The following is a 23,565-nucleotide window of genomic DNA, read 5'->3' on the forward strand; positions in this document are numbered from 1 at the left end:
TTATTTATTTTTTAAGAATAACAATACTACATCCTTATGCTATGTTTCAGCTTTGATTTCATCTCAATTTGAAAAGAAAATATTAATTATATAAAAAGTTATCGTTATATGTATCGGCCTTTGTTCACAAGTAACTTAACAGCTCAGCCGAAAGCATTAGAATAAAAAAAAATTTAAGTTAATTTAGTGCCCGATCGTGTTTTTTTATAAATAAATGGCGGCCTCAAACCATTTTCTCTCGAATTTTCAGGAAAAAAAGCATCAGTCAATTGTTTATAAAAAATCGAAATTTTGTAGGAAAAACAATCCTTCGATCTGGCACTAGTTTTTGGGATGTTTGAAAAAAGGGTAAATTCATTTAAGTATTAAGAGCGGCTTTGACTGACAGCGATAATTGATCTTGAAAACTTTGAGAAAAACGCGTTTAATTGTTCAATAACTCGATAAGTATTTTCTGGGGAATATTTTCAAGATATTAAACTTTGAGAAAATGGAAAAAAAATTGATTTAAAAAAAATGCTGACCTTTACCCTTAACCTCCTTAAGGATTAAAATAACGGGACTTGGCAATTACTATTACTTGTAGAGTCTTCACGCTTATGCAGGTCTCAATCACCCAGGTTTGAGACTATATAATAATAAAGAAACTTAATTATTTGCTTGACGAACTTTTTTTGCATTTTTGGCCGAATCTTGAATGAGTTTCCGGTGGGCTGTTTAATTCCTGCCAGTCAGCACCTAAAATTAGCCTTGTGTATTAATGCGAGAAATTCAGCTCAGGTTGTTAATTTCGCAGAACCGGTTGCTTACTCTATACCAGCTAGTACCTTACCCTCTGTCTAATACCCTTTGTTATACACTTACTCGCGGTAAATTTAACTAAACAAACAGTTTGTGGTTTCTGTTGTTGGTTGTTGTGATGATGTCTGTAATAAGAAAGTAATCAGGTAATTTTGTTGGTTTTATTTTTTTGTCTTGTTTCGTTAGTACCTTCTTAAATTAGTATGTTTACATTTGTGTTTACAGCCGTATCATCATTTTTTATTAAAAAAATATAAATCTATTAACGCATTCACATCAACAGTTGCTTGTGTTCAGCATGAGAATGACTTTTGTTTTAATAACTTAATCGGTCTTGTTGTTTCGGCACTGCTTTTTAACCCTGTTAAATATACAGGGTGGTTCAAGATATAACGGCGAGACTTGATCAAAAAAGTAAATATTAACCCTTTAGTACTCGTGTCAACCGTTCGATAATCGTGATGAGAGATTTGCCCGCGCGTACCAGCTAATTAAAAATAGTTTGATTACGTGATTATTGAATAATGTTTGAGAGTGAAAATATTAGAGTAGAGAATCTTAATTATTAATTAACTAACTTCATCATGCATATCATAAAAATCATAAGATTTTTAATTTACTGTGACACACGAACAGGTTAGAAAATTTTTGAAGTTAATATTTTTTTACTTACATCTATACTCTTGTGATGAGAGAAATTCTCACAATATTTGGAGAACTCATTATTGTAAAAAACTGCAGATAGGTCGTAAAAAGCGGAAAAATTGATAACATTATACTTGAAAAAAGATAACATTATTTGAAGAAGAAAATTTCAACCACATATACCATTTGAAAAATAAAAGATACTTATGTTTTTAATCGAGCGTGACTAAAATGCTTATCTCGAAAGTGCTGACGGGTTAAATAGTGACAATCAATACCCTTATCCTTACTCTCGTCGATACCCTTATAGCCGAGAAAGCGGCTGTATCCAGATATTTTTATCCAGAAAAAGGACGCTCCCCTTTCTGGAGCTACAAGAAAATTGTCATTGTTCGAATATGAACAATATCATTTGATAAAGTTCTGTTGTTATAACTTGAACCACCTTGTATATAGTACTTTTATATGAAGTAATAATAATACTATAAAAATATTATTATTTTAAATTAGATTTTTACCTGCAACCATCTTGGCCGTATTTACATTTACAGAATTAAAAGTAGCTACTTACAATTTTTAACTAAAAAAAATTACCTACTTAGCTTAGGGATATAAGTAGCATGGGTGGCCGTTTGTGGTTGCATGATTATAGAAGCCCCGAAGAAGGAACCCGTGCAAAAATATCTTTCTTCAAGTATCCCTATGCAAAATTATTAAAAAATTGTCCGTTCGTATGACTTGTTGAATATTCGACTAGGTTTTATAGATATTTTATCTTAAAAGCTGAAAAATCCTTTTTTCCTGTATTTGTAATTACATATCTTTTTTAATGTTTTCCCAAAAAAGCTTTACGGTACACAATGTATACAATCAGTTCTTTAAAATGAAAAAAGGAAATTTCGAAGAGTTTAAAATAAATCATTTCATTTTGGAATTTATAAATTAGTTTCACAAATGAGTAATAAAATAAATCTATTGTTTAAGTTCTGTTATGCTTTGGAAATCTTTCCATTTCAAGCGACCAAAAACTTAAAATTGACTTATTTTACATTTAGGCAACTTTATTATCTTGAAAGTTACAATTGCCTTTGTATATTAGATATTCGAGATAACCAAATTCAATTGTTCAAATATTCTCATAACAATGATGTTCACATTTAAGATCCTTTAACGATGATCTTAACGAAAATTGTATTTTATGAATGTTTTTATACAAAAAAATCAAACTTATAAAATAATGAATAATATTTAGAAAAGTATTCGAATACATTATCGGAAGTGGGTAATTTCAATTTTTTTTTGGATTTACATTAAATTTACTTTATAAGCGAGTGACTTTATATGCATGATTTAAAGATGAACCTACAATAACGTTTTGGGAACGTCCTTAAAATCTGTGTGCTACATCGGGAGAAAACAGACTAATTAATAATTGCAAGGAATGTAATCTTCTTTTTAAACATTATCCATCTCTTTTTGGAAAGGAATTTAGTTAAGGTAGTACCAGCATGAAATCACTTTTCGACAGATTTGGCCGAATTTTTTTTCTCGGGTTTATAATAGCTTTATTTATGAATTCCTAAAATTTCATAATTTTTGACCGTTTAGATCGCGAGATATTTAAAGACAAAGTTCGCGATTTTGAGGGTCATGTCCCATTTAAAGCATGTAAAATGTCCGGTCTCTCCAACTATTTTTTATGATATTATTATATATTGAAGAAAAAGTAGAAAAAAATGTTTATACAATACAATTCTAAAAAAAAAATTTAGAAATTAATTTTCACTTTCGAGATATTAATTTTGACGTAAATTGATCGAAATTGGGACGTTGGCATAATTAATTCCCATTTTAAACGGTCAAAATTTCTGAAACTTTGGGAATTAATAGTAAGCATTATTAAATTCTTAAATTTAATTTTTCGTTAAATTCTGTCGAAAAAAAAATTGTACCATTGCTTTAACATAGAAACTGCAAATACCATGCTGGAACATCCTTAAACTGATTATGTGGCCTTATAAGAATACATGCAATCTAATTAGAACCAAGTGAAAACAAACAATTGACAGAGTTAATTATTGAAATACCATGTATAGACAATGTTGATTACTCTGCCACATTACACATACATACATGTCACAGACATATAACTGATATACCCATAAAATACATACTATACAGTTTGCGCATAATTTACGTTCTATCTCTAACAGTTTACAAGATGAGTCCTACGGACCCAAGACCCAATTGACCTATGTTGCTCATTTACGAACTCGATCTCACTTTTTACGTCCTCAGCACGCTTTAAAGCTTGATATCTCTTTTCGTTTTTGAGTAATCGTGATTACAGGCGGACAGACGACGGACGACAGATGACAGACGACAAACATACAGACAGGCAACCGGAAATAGACTAACTAGGTGATTTCTTGAACACCTATACCAAAGTTTTGTTCATAGCATCAACATTTTTAAGGGTTACAAACTTGGGACTAAACTTAGTATACCTTTTTATATTTCATATACATGGTATAAAAACGAGTAGTGATCAATGTCCTGATGAAGGAATTTTTCATCTATTTTCTGAGTACAAGACGGCTGAAGGACAGTTTTGGTATTTGGATACCACCTTTTCTTGTAACCAACTTTCTCCATACCTACTATCAAAACCAAAATTTAAATCAATTTATTTTAAATTTGAAATGATACAAACGATTAAATTTTAACTGAATGAAGGTTTTACATTTGAAGGTTTCCTAAACTAAGTTTAAAGCCATTATTACTAACTTGTTTTACATTTAATTTATGTTGAGTTAAAGCATATTGTATTTATTAATAAATTTTAATCTTGTGGAAGAAGACAAAAAAAAACCATACAAACAGTTCATTGAATTTTAAATTAAAATATTTTAAAAAACTGAAAATTATATCCTCACACCTGTTCCAACTCACAACACAAGTTGGACAACAAAAGTTATATTATTTGCACAAACTAATACAAAAAAAGAAAAAACTTATAATATGGTGAATAATTTTGCATATTTAGTATCATAAATTGATCATTTTTATTTGTATATTTCATAAATTTTAATGAGACGTAGTTTTAATTTAAGAAAAAAAATATATATTCTTAAAAGTTATGTTTCTTTTGTAACGCTTTTATTTTAAAGTATAAACAATTTATGTTTTTAAAAGAGCAAAGCCCTCGTTGTACCACGTATGATTCATAAATTTTTTAATAAATTACCAGTAAATTTGTTAAAAAAATGGAGTTTAAAGGACCCCGCAAAATTAGATAGAAAAATGGCTTTCTGTGAAACTTTTTCTACCCCCTCCCCCCCCTTAAAATGTTCTTTGGATCATTCTGATCAAAAACTCTATCGGCTACAATCATTTTTAACGAGTAGTTTTGGAGCTACTAATTTAAATAAAAGCTACGAATTTATTATAGCTTTAGTATATGACTAGGAATATGGCTTTCTGTGAAACCACCCTCAAAATGTTCTTCGGATTGTTCTGATAAAAGTCTACCGGCTATAAAACTTTTCAACGAGTAGTTTTCGAACTATGGGCGATCAAAACTACACATACATTATAAATAAATTTCGAATTTTGACCCAATTTCCTAGATCAGTTTTTTGTATTTTATAAATACGTATTTCGACTACCAAGTAGTCATCTTCAGTATGAATTAGCTAATCGTAATTACTTTTGTGTTACTCGTTGCTAATTTGGTGACGGACTGCATGCAAATACAAAAAAAAAACTGATCTAGGAAAATGGACCAAAACTCGAAATGTATTTATTACGCAAACGAAAGTTTGCGTTTTTGACATGGGTATATAAATCCTATATATGAAAGTGTTTTAAAGGTTTGCTTTATTATAAAAAAGGCTAATTTTCTTAATATTAATTTGGAAAACTAATATTCATTAGCATTTTCCTATAAAAAAAAATTATAACCAGCGGCATTCATTTTTCCATAAAATACATTAAATGCGTTGAAATGAATGGCATTTATGGTATATATCGACATACTTTACTCTAAATTTTCGTCTAATTTTTCCAAGTTTTAACAGGGTCCATCTTAAAAATTTCAAACGTAAATCAGAAATATTTTCAATAATTTTTTTGGAAACGTCCTTCAAATATAATAAATAATAAATTGAAAAGTGTTAATGAATATGTCCGAGGCTAGGTCATGTGCTTTCCTTCTATACAACTTTTAAAAATAATCATCTCTTTGACTTTGAATACGAACTGTGAAAAGAGTATTCTCTCAAAAATCAAACCACCAGTTATTATGGTGATACAAAAAATTTTCTTTGCAAATAACAGAAACCGTATTTAATAAGAAGTGAAAAATTTCAAGGTTACATGTTTTTTTTTTGAGTAAAATAAAATATAAAATAAAAAATAAAAAGTTTTCAACAAGGTATTGTGTTAATAGACAAATAAAAAAATAATTTATTGATATTTCTCTACATTATTATAAATCTTGACAAATACACTTTGTTTTAATGCAACCATCCTATCTTAATATACTTTTAATTATATAGTATGTTTATTTAAAAAGTATACCTTTTATTAAATATGGAGTCTTCATTTAGAAGTGCATATTATAAAAAAAAAAATTACTTAATTCATAAATATGATTCGTTTAGTATCATAACGTTCGTTTTATGAAGAGGGAGAACCTACTCGTAAATACAAATTTTCACTCTACTAATTTTGAAAATTCACATTTCTATTCAGAGCTCGACTGGCCATACGGGAATTCTAGAGAATTCCGGGTTGGAAAGTGGTCTCAGAAATAAAAATCGACCCGGTGACAAAAATGTAAAAAATGCGTTGTGTAAACGAAAAATCCCTATATTTATAGACTACAGTCTATCATGTATACAGAATGTTCGATTTACATCTAGGCATATAAATATCACGAGTGTGACAGAATACATGCGTTAAGCAATGCATTTAAGTAAGAGGTATTATATACATGTGTTGAAGCTTCGATATGCATTGAGATAGTTAAGTAAGACGCTTGGACAGTGGGAGTTTCTTAGTTGAATAGATTAACTACAACAGATAAACCACGATACAAGGTACTTTTGCAATTTCATGTAACACCTATAATACCTCTTACTTAGATGCATTGCTTAACGCATGTACTATGTCATACTCGTGATATTTATATTCCTAGATGTAAATCGAACATTCTGAATATTATCTTATTACGAAAAAAAAGTAGTTAGACCTTTAAAATAAGTTGGTATACATTTATGCAACACAATATCAGATAAATACTTAAGCTACACTTAACATTAGAACTAATTTAAAATTTATTGCCTTAATAAATCTGCTGAATTCCCCCTGTATGAATTCATTATACAATATGTCCCGTCAGTAGTGGATTTAAGGAATGGCAAAGGAGCAGCAAAGGAGCTAGATCTTCTCTGGTGTACGAATGTGTGATTTATTGCGCTTGGAAAAAAAAGGAAAAAAGTCGTTGTGAATTTTTCAAAATTCTATTTGCCTTGAAAAACTCATGTACGGAGGCAACAGTTGTCTCCCCGTTTCCTTACAAAAACGTACTTTACCTCCATTCCCCTACCCTAGGAGGCCTGCGGTTAGCTATATTGTCGTTAATAGGTCCGTATTATAGTCCTCTTGATCTCAAAAATTTCAGCCCTTTATCTAAGAACCGTTTGAAAGTAATTTGAGGATTACAGAACTATTTTCCATCACTGTAATTTCTAACACTAGATTTGCCTAGTGGATTGGTGTCAATGATTTAATATTTTACGGTATAGGTATCTAATTTAACAATTTTTTGGGTGGATATACATATAATAGGAAGGCAACATTCGTAGAGTTCGAATATATTTAATGATATCTATGGAAGTTCCCGTATAGTTCAATCTCGGATAGTATCGAAATTCTAGTTTAAGAAATGGGTGACATAGTATATTTTTGAACAATTTGAGTCATGGCTTTGGTACTTGGTACCGACAATGGCAGGCAAAAAAAAAGGAACCATATTATCTTTTGTAAGACGCACACATAATATTTTATCATAATTTCCACTTTGAAATATTTAAACATATTAATACAAGCTCTAGTGGCGCAATTGGTTAGCGCACGGTACTTATAAGACAGTATTTGAGCAATGCCGGGGTTGTGAGTTCGAGCCTCACCTAGAGCAATACATTTTTTTCAATAAAACCAAATTTTTTTTTTTGATATGGTAAGTAAGGTTTTAGTCTACATTTTGTGCAGTCGTAAAAATGCATTGTACTATAATTAAAACTCATTACCAATTATTTGAACATGAGAGTTTTAACAAGTTTATACATGCCAATGGTAGTTGAATAATCAATAGTTTAAATAATTAATATTTGCACTGGGATTATATGTTTCAAGGTAATGATTCGGGAGATGTATGGGAAAAATCCATGTAATAGGTTGGCTGATAAGTCCCCGGTCTGACACATAGATGGCGTCGCTAGTATTAAATGCATATTATTTTTATATAGTACCAACCTTCAAATGATTCGTGTCAAAATTTGACGTCTGTAAGTCAATTAGTTTGTGAGATAGAGCGTCTTTTGTGAAGCAACTTTTGTTATTGTGAAAAAAATGGAAAAAAAGGAATTTCGTGTTTTGATAAAATACTGTTTTCTGAAGGGAAAAAATACAGTGGAAGCAAAAACTTGGCTTGATAATGAGTTTCCGGACTCTGTATTTTTTCCCTTCAGAAAACAGTATTTTATCAAAACACGAAATTCCATTTTTTCCATTTTTTTCACAATAACAAAAGTTGCTTCACAAAAGACGCTCTATCTCACAAACTAATTGACTTACAGACGTCAAATTTTGACACGAATCATTTGAAGGTTGGTACTATATAAAAATAATATGCATTTAATACTAGCGACGCCATCTATGTGTCAGACCGGGGACTTATCAGCCAACCTTAAAATAGCTCTTTCCTGATTTAAATGCTTGTCAAAGATATCATACATACCATCTACCGTTTCTACCAATATTCGATCTCGTATTCCTAATCAGGGAGAACGCATGCTCCCAAAAACAAAATGACTTCGGAGAGGCTTATTCAATAAGAGTGCAGAAACATGTGCAAAATTATTTTCTAAAATTGACGAGTTTAATGATGGTATTTAGATGAATGAAATTTGTTGCACAGAGGCATAAAGGTTGAGCTCAATGTTTTGGGCCATGTTTCACGATGCTTGAAATATTTCAACTTTGGGGATTTATATCTCCCCTCTGATTGGGGTTAGGAGATTGAATTTTAGTTCATGATGGTAGATAGGTCGATTAGTTTATCTCACTTGGAATTTTCTGTACACCTCCCGGATCATAAGATAATCATTGTTTGATAAAACTAAACAGTAAATATAGTTTAAGTATATTTGGCAAGTTTCAACAAGTTTTGCAAACATCTTATTATTACAGGTGATATCACATGTTGGTGCCGACTCGTGATTAATCTGGGAATCCATGTTATCTCTATCTCTATATATTATAAATGCGAAAGTAAGCATGCTTGTTTGTTTGTTTGTTTGTTTGTTACGCTTTCACGCTTAAACTAGCGAATGGTTTTTAATGAAACTGAACAGCAATATACCTCATGCTTCAGAATAACACATGAGATATTATTTATAAAGATATATTAATAAAAGAATATAAAAAATTTAAAAATTAATTTAATTTGACATTACTTTAAATTACAGATTTCTGTAAAAGTAGTTATTTGACATTACCATAAATTACAGATTTTTGTAAATATAGTCAATATAAAATATTTCACGGCCATCTTCTCTGACATACTCAATGAATAATTTCGACTATTATACATTTAAAAAAATAGAAAACCATACATATATTTTACCTGTGTAAAACAATCCTTACCATTATTTCGAGTGTTATAGAAAGAGGATAAGAGAAATCTTTACCAATCTTTACTTTTAAACCCAGCGAAGCGGGTGGGTATCACTTTAGTATATAATAATATGTTATTATACAATAAGAATTCTTAAGATATTTAAAAATTACACGTAATGAATAATATTGGAGGGGTATAAACATCTCCAAGTGCAAGTGATCTAAATGCTTAGAAATATTCGGCTAGTTAAGCTTTCAATTGGTTATGGTAGCAATTTTAAGATTTCAGGAGTTTCTCTGACATACTGTCAATCATGCATGGGGACTTAGACTTCAGTAGTTTTAGTAGATATTTTTTTATTCAAATAAACGTATGATTGCAAAAAAGTATTGGAATCCATTTTTTGTGAGACTAATTGATTTTTTCTTTAGAAGCGATTTTGGGTTTTTATTAAGCCTTCTTTATCTTTGGACAAATATAATTAAAGGATTTTTTAAAATTGAAATTTTTTTAGCATCTTTAGCATGTGAAATCAGCTTTAAAATATGCACAAATTAACTCCTGTGATGATTTTGACATATTCTTTTTTCAAGAAATCAATCAATAGAAGAAAAAAATTTAACAACGTAGAGTAATTCTAAAAAGAATTAAGTGTTAAGTAAATAATTTTCGATGGAATTAAATTATTATTGTCAATTACATAAGTTTATTAATATTTGTTTTAAAAAGTACTTCAGATTTATTTTTAAAATGTTTTAAAAGTACTTCTGTATTCACACGTAAATAAAAAAATATATAATTAGACTATATTTTACTTTCTTATTTCCCATGAAGAAAAAATGTACCTGAATAACTTACAAAGATAAATTCGATAAAGATAAAACTCAAATATCATTAATGTTTAACATACTTTGTTTATACTTGCAATACTTGTTGCATCTCACGATATTCTAGTAATTGAACTTAAAAAAAATAACATATTTTAATAAAAAAACACGTTAAAACCTAAAAATAAATTCTTATATATTCAGCTTTGAAACCTGATAAAATAGTGAAAAAAAATTTACTGCTCTAGGTGAGGCTCGAACTCACAACCCCGGCATTGCTCAAATACTGTCATATAAGTACCGTGCGCTAACCAATTGCGCCACTAGAGCTGTTGATATTGATTACAAAAAAAAATTTCAATTTGGTAATACGATTCTGAATGTTATTCTGACGAATAACGAGTTCTGTCTCATGATATAAGGAATTTCCCGAGAAATCCAGTAGACGACGGGAAGTACTATCTTTCAAATAGATAAAATCGATCAAAATCGGTTTACGCAGTCGAAATTTCTGAGGTAACAAAAAAAAAAATACAGTCGCATTGATAACCTCCTCCTTTTTTGTTTGAAGTCGGTTAAAAATAATTAGGTATTAGTTCCGGATACAAATGAGAAAATTTTGAAACATATTATTTTCATTTTGTCGAAATTTATTTTAAAAAGGTGTTTCAGACATAATTTTTAGAATTCCATAATACTCATAATTTCATTGAATTAAGTGCGTAAATAACAGTGCTATTGACGCAATTTTACATACATTCTATAGGTTAATGGCACAACCGGAAAGAAATCAACCTTAAGTAATTTATAAAATAGTTTTGAAGATTACCCAAAAGATAACAGATACATACAAAAAATATTGTTAACTTTATAATATGACCGACCAATTTCTCGCCGCCAGGAACTTCTTCATAAAAATATGCAATTAACACAACACACCGAAAATTTATTTTATTGGTAATAAATATTTTCAACAAAAATATTTTTTTTTACATCATAATACATACACCCTGTATCGTTATTTTTTTGAAAGGTAAATTATTTTACAAAAAATTAAAACTTTTTAATAATAAAATAACCGTCTCAAAAAATTTGCTAAAAAATAATATAGTAAATTTTGTTCTTTTCAGTCAGTAACTTTATGCAAACTATTACATCGCTGTAAATGCACCACAAGAATTCGTTCTCCTCAATGAAAAATACCTAGCCGATATTTTCTTTACTAAACCAAGTCAAAATGTTGAATTTAAGGATGTACATTGTACACTCATGAGACTTGATATAGAGAAAAGAAGCGAGAACTGAAGAAATGTACAGTTATCGAATCAATTTCGTTGAATTTTAAGTTTAAAAAGTGGCAAAAAGCAAGCTTATATTCTTCTCAAAATGTAAATAAAAAGAAATGAGTTGTTTAGAAAACACTTATGAAAACGTAATAAATTAACTGGAAGACATAGATCATATTTATTTAATTATCACCCTGATCAAGATTTGTCGAGTATGTCTAATGCATTAATTGATTGATAAGCGGAAGAAGTAGCCAAAATATCAGCTTGCAAATGATATGTGGAGTTTAAAAATGTGTACCTTTGTCTTATACAGAGTGGATCCTTTAAAAATTTAGATCCTAAAAGTTAGGATATAGAATAATACTTTAAATTAGAAAGTTGATCCTTATAAAAAAGCTATAGCTTTTTTATTTTAAACATTTTTCCGAAAGTCGTTAGCCTTTTTAGGAAATGTGCGACTGAAAAATATGTCATTATTGCATTTAATCGAAATAAAAAACGCTAGCTGTAGAAAGCTTTTAGACAAATTTGTGAAGGACAATAAAGGTCTTTCGTCATTCGTAACCTGGAGAACTAGTTCCAATCTGATGTCTGTTTCCCATCAATTGCAACTTTTATCTAAGTTATTTTTCTATTGGTTAACTACAAAACGAGCTATTAGCTATAATATATTAAAATGGTCCCCTCTATATATGGAAAATTTATAAATATAAAAAAACCTGAAAGCTTTAGACGAATAAAAGCTTTGCAGTTTGCAGACAATAAAAATTATACTTTTCATATAATAAGTAAATATTTTTTTTAGTTATTGTTTGAGTAATTGATGTAAAACAAACTACTTCTTTTTTGAAGACAAACGAAGCTATTATGGTAAAAGATAAAAACCTTCCTCCATTTTTTATAACCAGTTAAAAAAAGACAGATTTTTCTTTGATAAATGACAAATTCTTTTGTTTTATTTATCTATTGACCAGATCTAAAATATGTCTTTGACTAACTTTAAAAATTGGTTTGTGTGTGGTAGTATATAGTGATGGACCTGAGACCTGATGGACCTTCTTTCATTCTATATACCATACATATTCCTTAGAGTAAATCACTTAAAACTATAATATAATATAATATCCATACAAAAAAATTAAGAGATAAGAATTAAAAAAAAAAAAGATCACTTCTTTCTTTTTCAAGATATACACTGTGAATCAGAAGTATAACATTAAAAAAATACAAAAATAAACAAGAGATAATTGTGGACAAATTAGCTGTTACATTTTATACCATCTGTAAAAAAGTTATGTAGTAGTTATTATCAGTGTAATGTTATCTATCTGTTTCTAACCAAAAAAATACCTTCTTTTTTTTCAAATTTGTTATATTAAGAGCTGGGTATATTAGTTGATGTTTTTTTTTGTTAATTACATTATTAGTTAAAAATTGTTTTAAGTATGTGTCTTAAAGGATTCCGTAAACATAAATCCTTTATCCTTAAAATCAATCCAAATTTCTATCCATATTCTTGTAGTAATATTGGATATATCACCTATAATACCTTGATATGATAGTATAGAAATATAATCCCTATATATATTATAAATGTGAAATTAAGGATGTTTGTTTGTTTGTTACGCTATCACGCCAAAACTAGCGCATGGTTTTTAATGAAACTGTACAGCAATATAGCTCATACATCAAAATAACACTTGAGCTATAAATTATAAAGTTATAAATATTTAATAATAAAAAAAATAAAAAAATTAAATTTAATCTGCTATTTACAAGTTTAAATTTTTACAGAATTCTTTAAAACAGTAAATGTGAAACGATTCATGGCCACCTTTCCTGATGTACTCAATCAATTATAACTATTTTACAATTTAAAAATTGAAAACTGTGCATGTCTTTTAGCTACGTAAAACAATCCCTTCAAGTGTTATGGAAGAGGGATAAGTGAAATCAAGTGTGGTGGAGGCTATAAAGCGATGGTTTTTACTTATAAGCCCAGTGAAGCGGGCGAATATCAAGCTAGTAAAACATAAATTTTGGTTTTTGTAAATAATGCCACAACCATTCCAAATCGCGGAATGCATATTATTTATTGAATTCAGACTTATTATTGTCTTGTTGACCATTCCTTTTCAAATGGGACCTGTGGTAAAAGTGGTAGTCGAAAATTTTATAGATCCGGAGTATTGTTGTAATTGCGAGTTGGTTGGGTTGATTTAGTCGATTATAGAGGAGTTGGTAGTGTTCTGAAGTTTTTAGTCCTTGCGTTTAAAAATGGGACACTATTACAGAATTTTTTTCCTAAATCCGTGGCCTGTGTAGCAAAATGGCTGTGAAATATTTCTTGGGTAATTTTACCTTATTTTAATTTCACTTTTTTCATCTATTTTACGATATTTTCATACTTTGTTAAGAAATGCGATAAAAAATCATCAATATTCCCTATTGTGCCATTTAATTCTGATGCATATATTAAGTATACACAATTTTTTCAGCTTGTGGCTAAAAGCACTTACTTGTCGAAGTCTTGAGAATGAAATTTTTGTTTTGTTTCTCATGACCTGATTCTTTAAGATGGTTAGGGTCCATAGTTATATTTTGTATCCATTTAATAACTTCTCAATTATTTCAGGGTATTCTTTCGATTATCATCTTTTAATGCTTTTAAAATAACATTTGAAAAAAAGGACTTTATAGATATATCTGTTTTAGTTCTTGGTTCATTAAGTTTCCCGTTTGCCCAAGGCTTCAATGTCCCATAAATATAAAATAAATTCTTTTAAATTTTCATTATACGGGATATTTATCAATTAAAATATGACTATGTTTAGGCTAAATGGTAAATGCAGTAATATCTATGCATATGTTATCAACATAGACAAGCTTTATCAATAATTCAAAATGATTTTTATGATATCCTTCTCTCACAGCCAAGTCACACTATGGAACCATCAAATACCAAAGACTCGTCCACTCCAATCTTAACATAAAAATAAAAATTCCTAACAATAATCGTAAAATGAACATTATAAATTTTTCAAACAAATACCAAACCTTAGCTTATAGTTTATACTTTATAATACTATTATAAGCACATATATAATATAATTTTTAAAATTGTCCAAGCTCCTACGGCAGTAATACGTACGTCAAAAAATATTTAAACATCTAAAAAGATCAATATGATTGTTAATTTTTAGAAAAATAACATAATCTAACTAAAAAATACTTCCAAATGTTTTTTCAATAATCTAATTTACGAAAAACATTAGTTTTCTTCAGATAAAAATATTTATCAAGGCAGAATGAAAATCTTCTTAATAAAAATTATATTCTCTTATTAGAAGTATTAGGACCAAATTTTTTCGAAAATTTTAGGCAATATTTACAATAAAAATAGTATAAATTTTAAAGAGATTTTTGCTACTGAAAAATTCCAAAAAAAAATACCGAGTAACAAAATTTTATTAGTTAGTTGACTTTATTATGGTCTTATTACTTTCCCATAAAAATATCACATGAAAAAAATATTTTTCGGTTTTTTAACCAATTTTTATTTTAGAAGTAAAATATGATCGTTATGAAAGAAAGAAATTTTCCAAGAATTTTCATGTCTTGAGGTTACTTGAGTTCGTTTTTGACCTGTGTCCGTATACTATTTACTTTATGGACTCCATACAGGTCTCACCGTTTGATTGTTGATCAAGTATATCCATGGCATAAGGAGAACTCAATAATTTTTGATCAAAAAATAGGTGAAAGGAAGAAATAGAAGAAAAGTAGTTTACAAGAGATTTGAACCCAAAATGTTTTAATATCGATATATCCGTTAAACAAGAATTTGAAGTAAAGAAAAAAAAACGAACCTTGAGACTCAACATTAATTAAAAATCAATAAGAATTGATGGAATATCACCTAAATCTCAAATATATAGTTGTCTATCACTCACTAATGCAAACAGAATTATAGGGTATTTTTTACGGTTGTGGTAGCTTATACTAAATTATATGAATATGTACAGAAACAAATATACTGACTTAATTAAAAAAAAGAATTTCTTTTAATTCACAAAGTAAAAATATAATATATAAAATATAAAGAGAATATTAAAAATGAAATTCTAATTAGTGTACAACTATAAATACCCAATAATATTTATTAAAATATTAATAATGTTTATATATTTTGTAATATATTATTATTAGGGAAATGTCTACGTGATCGGCGCTGGTACCAAATATTTTCATGTAATATAGCTTGCATATTCTATACAAAACCTGATTAGATTAAGGTAAATATTAAACATCACACATACTGTTAAAAACAGTATTATACTTTTTTTCGTTCCTTAATACTTTTTACTGTTCAATAAAAAGAAAGTATACAAAATACTGTATTTGTGTCCGCTGATGATTCCAAGATGATTTTAATAGAACTGTTAATAGCTTCGTACTTTTTAGAGACAAAAAAACTATTTTATATCTGGAGAAATTCTTTGATTTCAATTAAAGTAATTGACTTTCTTTGATCAGTCATTTGTCATCAGTCTTTGGTCATTTTAAATTTAATTGTGCCGTTCTGCTACTAGGTAATATTCAAATATATTTGTTATCGGTGCTGGCTACGTAGTCATTTCATAATTATTGTACATACTTGTATGCTCTATGTGTGTGTAGTTAAAAGTACCATATGCATTTTAAAAATATGTATATATAGGTATATTTATATTAATATTATAATATAATCATAAAAATTTGAATTATATGTAACAAAAACATAACCGGATCAATTTACTTAAAACAATAATTACCGCACACACCACTACCTAACAAATTATTTATATATATGCCGCAGCCAACCAACTTAATTAGCCATTCAATTAATAGCCTAGCCTTTTCACTAAACGATGCCGTTTAACTAGCGGCTTGAATGATATTCAGCCGTAACATCTCATACAACATTCAATGAACTGGCTAGCTGATGCTTAAGCCATTCATAAAATAATAGAGTGACCATTTGATGATAAAAAAAGCTCTACTTAATAACAAAGTACACATGTAAATAACTAAAATATTATTTGTTAACGCAGTTAAGCTTCCAAAGCATTTTGACCTGCAAAGAACTTTTTAAACAAGAACATCTTTTATTGCGGCACTGATTCACAACAGGCTTACAAATACATTTCTGAAATACCTGGCCGCCGGAAAGTGACTGCCAACAGCCATAGCCTCTCTCAAAGGAATTGAACTTTCTGAAATTTCATCGCCCTAGTTTCTATCTGAGTAATTGATTGCTTTGTGTATTCTGTCCCTTTCTACATTTATATTCTGTTCAACCTGACGCGATGCATACGACTTTGTGCAGGTGGTAAGAAGTGGAACTAAATGTAAATGACTAGGCTAGGCAAGTAGTTAAAAGTTAATTGTCTAACTATTTGATTGAATGGTTGAATATACATACTGAGGGTGAGGCAGTACATGTACATTAAGCAATGTTTATAAGAAAGATACTATTAGATGCTTGTCTTGCTAATTTTGAACTGCCACTGTTTACAAGCATGCAAGGGGACATCCAAATGTATCTTTCTTATACACATTGCTTAATGTATATGTACTCTCTCACACTTATTGATGTACTAAGGGAATTGATTTAAAAAATATACAGTATTCAGGTCGCTAGTTGAACGGCGCCATTAAATAAAAAGGCTAGGCTGTTAATTGAACGGTTAATTAAGCTAGATGGCTGCTAACTACAATACATTATATTATAGTTAAGTGATGTAACGGATCACCAGTAACAATAATTTACCTATGGTTTGGGAAAACTTAGACAAACCTTAAGTGAATCTTCATGAGCTGTTTGTGCACTCAAAGTACATGCTCTAACATTAATGATGCCAGAAAATACCTGAACGATCTATGAAGTCAAAAATGCACTCATGAGGAAAACGAAGTGTTAAAAGAAGTCATTTTATTATAAAAAATAACTGAATACTAAATTAAAAATCGCGCTCACTTCGTTTTATGAAATTAAAAAAAATTTTTGCTCAATTGATTGGACAATTAGTGTCAAAAACATAAAGAACTCACGTTCAAAGAATCGCGATCAATTATTATTTTTTAGCATTTATTCGGCATACCACTAATTGGTAGGTACGTAGGGTGCCGACATATAAATCGCATAATGGCTATTGTGCGGTATTGCTTCTTGTGTTTATTTGTAAGGTGGGTGGGTGAATCTGTTTTGCATTTTGAAAATATTTATTTATACATACATGTACCATAGAATTACAAAATTACCAATATGAACAAAAATTATTGTAAAATTATAGCGCCAATTAAAATTAGTTTTCTAACTTCGCGTGAAAATTCTGTGAATTTCAGTTAAGTGTTTCAAAATTGTGTCTCAAGAAGAAAATGTAATGGTATACTAGGACCTCCGATAGGACCCTTCTTGTAATCCGTTAGAGATAGAACAAAAGTTTAAACGTAAAAAATGTTTCTTATAAAGACAGTATTATATGGGAATATCAGTTATGTGTGTGTGCTTATCGAAAAGTGGATATCTTTCTTTACTTATGTGACGTAAAAAAACAAACGATTGGATGGTAACGATTACATGGTATTTCAACAATTAACGCAGTTAATTATGTGTTTTAAATAATTAACTTAAAGAAAATGTAAATTGAGTTTTAGCAAAATGAACTTTTAGGTTACAGGTTTAAATACTGAGACTTAAATAAAATTAAATTTGATGACCAAGTTAGAAGAAAATTTCGATATTTGACGTTAATTAGTATAAAATACCTACCTTTAAGATCCATAGCATTATTCTTAAACAGAGTGAGATACAAATTGAACAGAACGGAAATTACCTTTCAAACTTAATATATTTTTAAATAGGTATACAATAAATATATTTTCTACATCTATGATAAATAGGACCATCCAGTCACGGCTCTTTGAATGTTAAAAACTGTAAAACATTAAATTTTCATGCTTATCAGCAATAATAACACACAAAACGAAACTAAAAGTATAAAAAAAACAAAAAAAAAACGATCCGACCAAATACACACATTTATAAATATATTACATTAAGCCGTAACCAATTGAAATGATCGTTTTAGAAGTGGTTTACTTTTTTTTCTTCATCTGCTCTTAATACAGTAAAACCATGCAAAATCGTTTTGATCTTACGGGATAATTTTTGTATAATGTTTTTTTTGGGACGTAGATCACTACAAAATAAGCCAAACAAAATAATGTGGTCGCCCCCCAACATTTTTCATCCACAAACACCCTCAAAGTTTTTATCATATGGCTTCATTTGATGCCGATATTTCTATCGGTTTTATCGAGTATATGAGACGAAAAGATTCATACCAGACAATAAAACGAAAACGTGTTAAAAAAAATTATCGAATTATCGTATCAACACAAAATATTCATAAATGTCGTCTCGATATTGATAAAATCGTGTAATTAGTCAATTTTTACATTAGCATACACCTGGCGGTCATTGATTTTTAACATGAAGGATTATATTCGTCAATGGTATATCAGTTCGAAAGCCAAATGAGTACTTTTCGTGTTATGGTCATTAACAGATACCATGTGTAAAAAATGACGTGTGTTAATTTCTTCGTTCATTTTTTTCCTGAGACTAAACCATTTTTGGAATTTTATTCTTCCAAGTGCTTTCTACAGTAACTCATTTAGTACGTTACTTAATTTTTTATCGCCACTATTAAAAATAACGGAGCTATTATTTTATACCAAGAGCTTATTAAAGAAAACTTTAATTAACAAGCGTTAAATTTTTTTAGATTTAATTTCATAGCTTTTAATGGCTTTAAAATAGTACTAGCTGAATAAAATAGACAATAAATATTTGTGCCATTTCCAAATTTTCTTTTAGTATTTCTCAAATATATTGACAATGAAGAGGTTTATGGTAGACAAAGTCATAAACAAAATTTATGAACATTTAATACATACTAGCTTCGGAACATTGATTACGGATACTGAGAGTGAAGTTATATTTATAAAGATCGAACGTTAGGTCTAATCTGCTACGGAGTGATGTAGGTAGAGTTGACGTAATAAAATAAATAATGAAATAATTTACGTATGATGTATGCAGTATATCATGAGAATCTATGTTCCAAAAAATCTAAAATAAATGTTGTCTCACGGATTAAGTCCAATTTGCTCCAAATTTTTTTTGTACAATTTTACTGTAATTTGGAGTGGTTGTTAATGTTAAATGGATATATAAAGAGAGACCTTCTCATTCACTTTGTGACAACAGCCAAAAAAGTTTTTTATTTTTTATATTTTGATGGCAGTTAGTATCTTGAATGAGTTTATAATTTATTATCCATTTTATTTTTCATCCATTATAGAATAGAATTTTTATTACATATTTTGATAGAAATTTTTTTATTACCCTCAATTCTTTTGAGTATAATAATTTTGCTAAATATATTAGTGATGAACTATGCATTACATTGATTCAGGAATGGATTCAGGAATTGGTGACTCTATTTTATTATTTTCATTTTGAGATGTGTTTGCATCTGTTACACTTCTTTCTTTATGGTCAGTGGTCGGTTTTAGGTGCGGCAAATCTGGGCCGTCATCCAGGGCTTTGTACTAGAGTATTCTATGATTTAGAGTTTTCAAAATAACGTGAAAACGAGTGCTGAAAAATGGTTTTCAAAATTAAAATTGCTCAAACTTTATTTGTGGTCAAGTATGGGTCTGGATATCTGGCGTACGACTGATATCGACACTGCCATCGACACATTTGCAAAACAAAAAGATCGCAAGGTTAACTTTTATGTCTAAAAAAGCCTTGCAAAAAGTGCACGCTCGCGTTGACTAACGCCGCTGATATCATAATCACTCAAATGTGTAATATGTATAATGATTTACTGCACCGGCTAGTATCCGAGCTTGTTAAGGCGTCATAACTTGCTTTGAGTATTGTTTTGGAAGTTGCGGATTCAAACCCAGGCAGTGGCAGTGTGAACAAAAAAGGTAATGGGGCGGTAAATTGATCGCACTGTCGTCGCTTGGATAAGAACGAAGTGGCCGACTCCACTCACATCATAAAATTAATTGTATATTCGGATGTAGTTTAACAAATATGTTAATATTAAAAATAATAATGTGGGTGGCCTCTGTTGTAAACATGGTCTGAGAAATGGAGGTTAAACCCCATTATTATTATTATTACAATGATTTACTGAATCAGAATCATGTGTCACACCACTAAAAAAATACATATATTTATTTAATTTAGATATTTTGACTTGTGTGGTTTCTATTCACTCTATAGAATCCTTTGTGTGGATTTATAGCAACTAAATTGACTGTTTCTTTTATTGTGCGACATAGGTCATCATACACCATCACAAACCAATTTCTCATGCATGGTAACATTATTATTATTAAAATGAATATGTTGTCAACACTGTGAAAATGGCCAAATAAAATATTTTAAACCATGCGTTTAAATTATGATTTCAATATAAAAACATGTACAAGTTGATTTAAATCAATTAATATAGAGACACAGAAACAATAATTTAAGGCAAAAGCTAGTGTTCAACGCGGCTACGAGGCGAAGTTCAAAAGCATCGTAACTAACTGAGACGAGCGAGGTATTTTGTCCCAAAAACCAAGGCAAGTCGAGAAAAATTGTCTCAAAAACCTCGCCTTGGCCGAGCCGAACTCCCTCCTTCTAAATTTCCTTCTAAGTGCCTGAACTACTATACGTTGGTATTTTGAGTATCGGATAAAAGACCTTGTCGCTGCTCTGTCAATTTTGCACTTTTTCAGTTCTGTTAGACTACCTTAGGACTACATATAAATTTTGACAAATAAGTCCAAATATATATGGTATCTTTATAAATCTATTATGGATGTTTTTCTTTTTAGACGATCTAGTATATCCAAAGCCGCGAGGTATTTTTTTACCGACCCTAATCAATCGTTCAATAAACACGTTCATCAATTTAAGACTTCATCCAGTTAGTGATGTATATAAAGTTATTTATTCATGGTCTACTAATAATAACATACAACCTTTTTTTTAAAAAAAAAATAATAAATCCTTATATAAATATAATAATAATTTTTACATTTCAAAAAGAAAAAACGTAGTTAAGTTTCACACAATTTCTTTGTTTGGCACAAAACAAACACACATATTGAGACGACGACTTCATCATAAATTAACACATCCATTACGTCAATCGTTCATATGTTTGTCGTCATTGATTGATCATCGATCGATTCTAATTGCGTCTTACTATAATAATAATACTTAGTTATGGTAAAAAGTACTTATTATATTGGAAGTATTGAATTAAGACTTGTATTTATATGTATATTGATATAAAGTAAGATGTTATCATTATATTATATTGAAAAACTACTATTTAAAACTCCATATTGGTATAATATAATACAATATGTGAGATCATGTATCTATTATACATGGGAGTACGTTAAACAAGCTCGAGTCATTATTAAAGTGTCTTTCTCGTTCAGAATTGAGAAAAAATACATTTTTAAAATATTAAAAAAAACTAGTAACAAAAAGAAAACCGACTTGAAAAGAAAAACTTTTCTAAAACAAATTAATATGCACTTCAAAGTAAAAAAAAAACGATAATATAATGTAGTCAGCCAATGAAACAGCTCTGATAGAACAGTTTACTACATTAGCTTGACTGACATCGACTCTAAAATAACAATAATAATTAACTACATTATATTATCTTTAGTTTTTTACTTTTTAGTGCATATTAATTTGTTTTGGAAAAGTTTTTCTTTTGAAGCCGGTTTTCTTCTTGTTAAATGTTTTTTTTTATTTTGCGATTTTAAATGAATCTGGAGTACACTAGCTAATTTGTCACTAAAAAAAGAATCATCGAAATCGGTTGACGTGTGATTGAGTTATTCGTCCTCTTGTCGTGCATACTACATGCAAATTTAAGACTTTTATGGTTTTCTCATGCATGCCGTTATCAGAACTGGGCCAAAATGGGACCACACGGGAAGCACCATATTTCAAACAGATAAAGAATCGTCAAAATCGGTTCACCCAGTCGAAAGTTCTGAGGTAACACGCATAAAAAGAAAATACAGTCGAATTGATTACCTCCACATTGTTAAAATATTAAAAAAACTATTATATTTATTAATTTGAGTAAGTAACGTAAGTACTATAGATAAAGTTTGGGCTAGGTGTTACAACTTTTATACATGGTTGAATTGAATTGAATTAATTAAAAGGTTACCACTAAGGGAAAGAATTAGAAACAAGAACTTGGTTATTTTGTTAACATTATATATTTTTTGATGACTATAATATAATACAATATGTGAGATCATGTAAGATAGTCGTTTTATGTTGATCGATCCTCCATGGAGACGACATGTCTAGCTAGCTTTTAAAAACCATTCACACAATAAGTCTGTCTGTTTGGTAAGAGTGTATAAATACTTTTATAATATACAATGGCATGGAGATATAATGTATTTTCTTCTTGATTATATTCAAACTATGTATATAAATAAATATACATACACGTATATGTTTGGTGGATACACGGTGAGTCAAGTATGTATATATGCATGTTGTAATTCTTAAATTAATGTATAATTAAAAATTATGTTAGTGTCTGGTCTGGTATTCTTTTTGTGATGATGTAGGCATACCTCATTAGACCAGCAATCATTCGATTCTTGTCTTTGTTGACCTTTTTATTCTATACTTACGGTCTATAAGTTGAAAAAACAATGCTGGGCAAACACGAAGACTATTTTTTGCAGAAAAGAAAAAAGAGCACCAAGTCCGGCAGGAAATTATATTCGGTAATGGCCACCTCTTTTCATTTCTATGTTATATGCGGGCAATACAATAATTGCTTTCTCACGGCAAAGAATATAATCACCAATTCTGTAAAAAAGTATGTTAGTTTATGGACGGGCGTTAGTTCATATTACGCTTAATATACTTACAGGAATGAGCATTCAGATAGGTTTGAAAACATTGAATTTGGATCATTTTTTCTAG

The 23,565-nt window shown here is 29.3% G+C and overlaps 2 non-coding genes across 2 annotated transcripts; one reads left to right on the forward strand and one right to left on the reverse strand.

The window, feature by feature from the left end:
• Positions 1-7,558: 7,558 nt before the first annotated feature.
• Trnai-uau lies at positions 7,559-7,648 on the forward strand. The gene is given in 2 exon segments: positions 7,559-7,596; positions 7,613-7,648. It is a non-coding gene; the product is annotated as a tRNA-Ile (tRNA).
• A 2,771-nt stretch (positions 7,649-10,419) lies between these two features.
• Trnai-uau lies at positions 10,420-10,509 on the reverse strand. Its single transcript is given in 2 exon segments — positions 10,420-10,455; positions 10,472-10,509. It is a non-coding gene; the product is annotated as a tRNA-Ile (tRNA).
• Between the last annotated feature and the right edge of the window lie 13,056 nt (positions 10,510-23,565).

The sequence above is a fragment of the Chrysoperla carnea genome, chromosome 3, assembly GCF_905475395.1.
Source record: "Chrysoperla carnea chromosome 3, inChrCarn1.1, whole genome shotgun sequence".
Lineage (NCBI taxonomy): Eukaryota > Metazoa > Arthropoda > Insecta > Neuroptera > Chrysopidae > Chrysoperla > Chrysoperla carnea.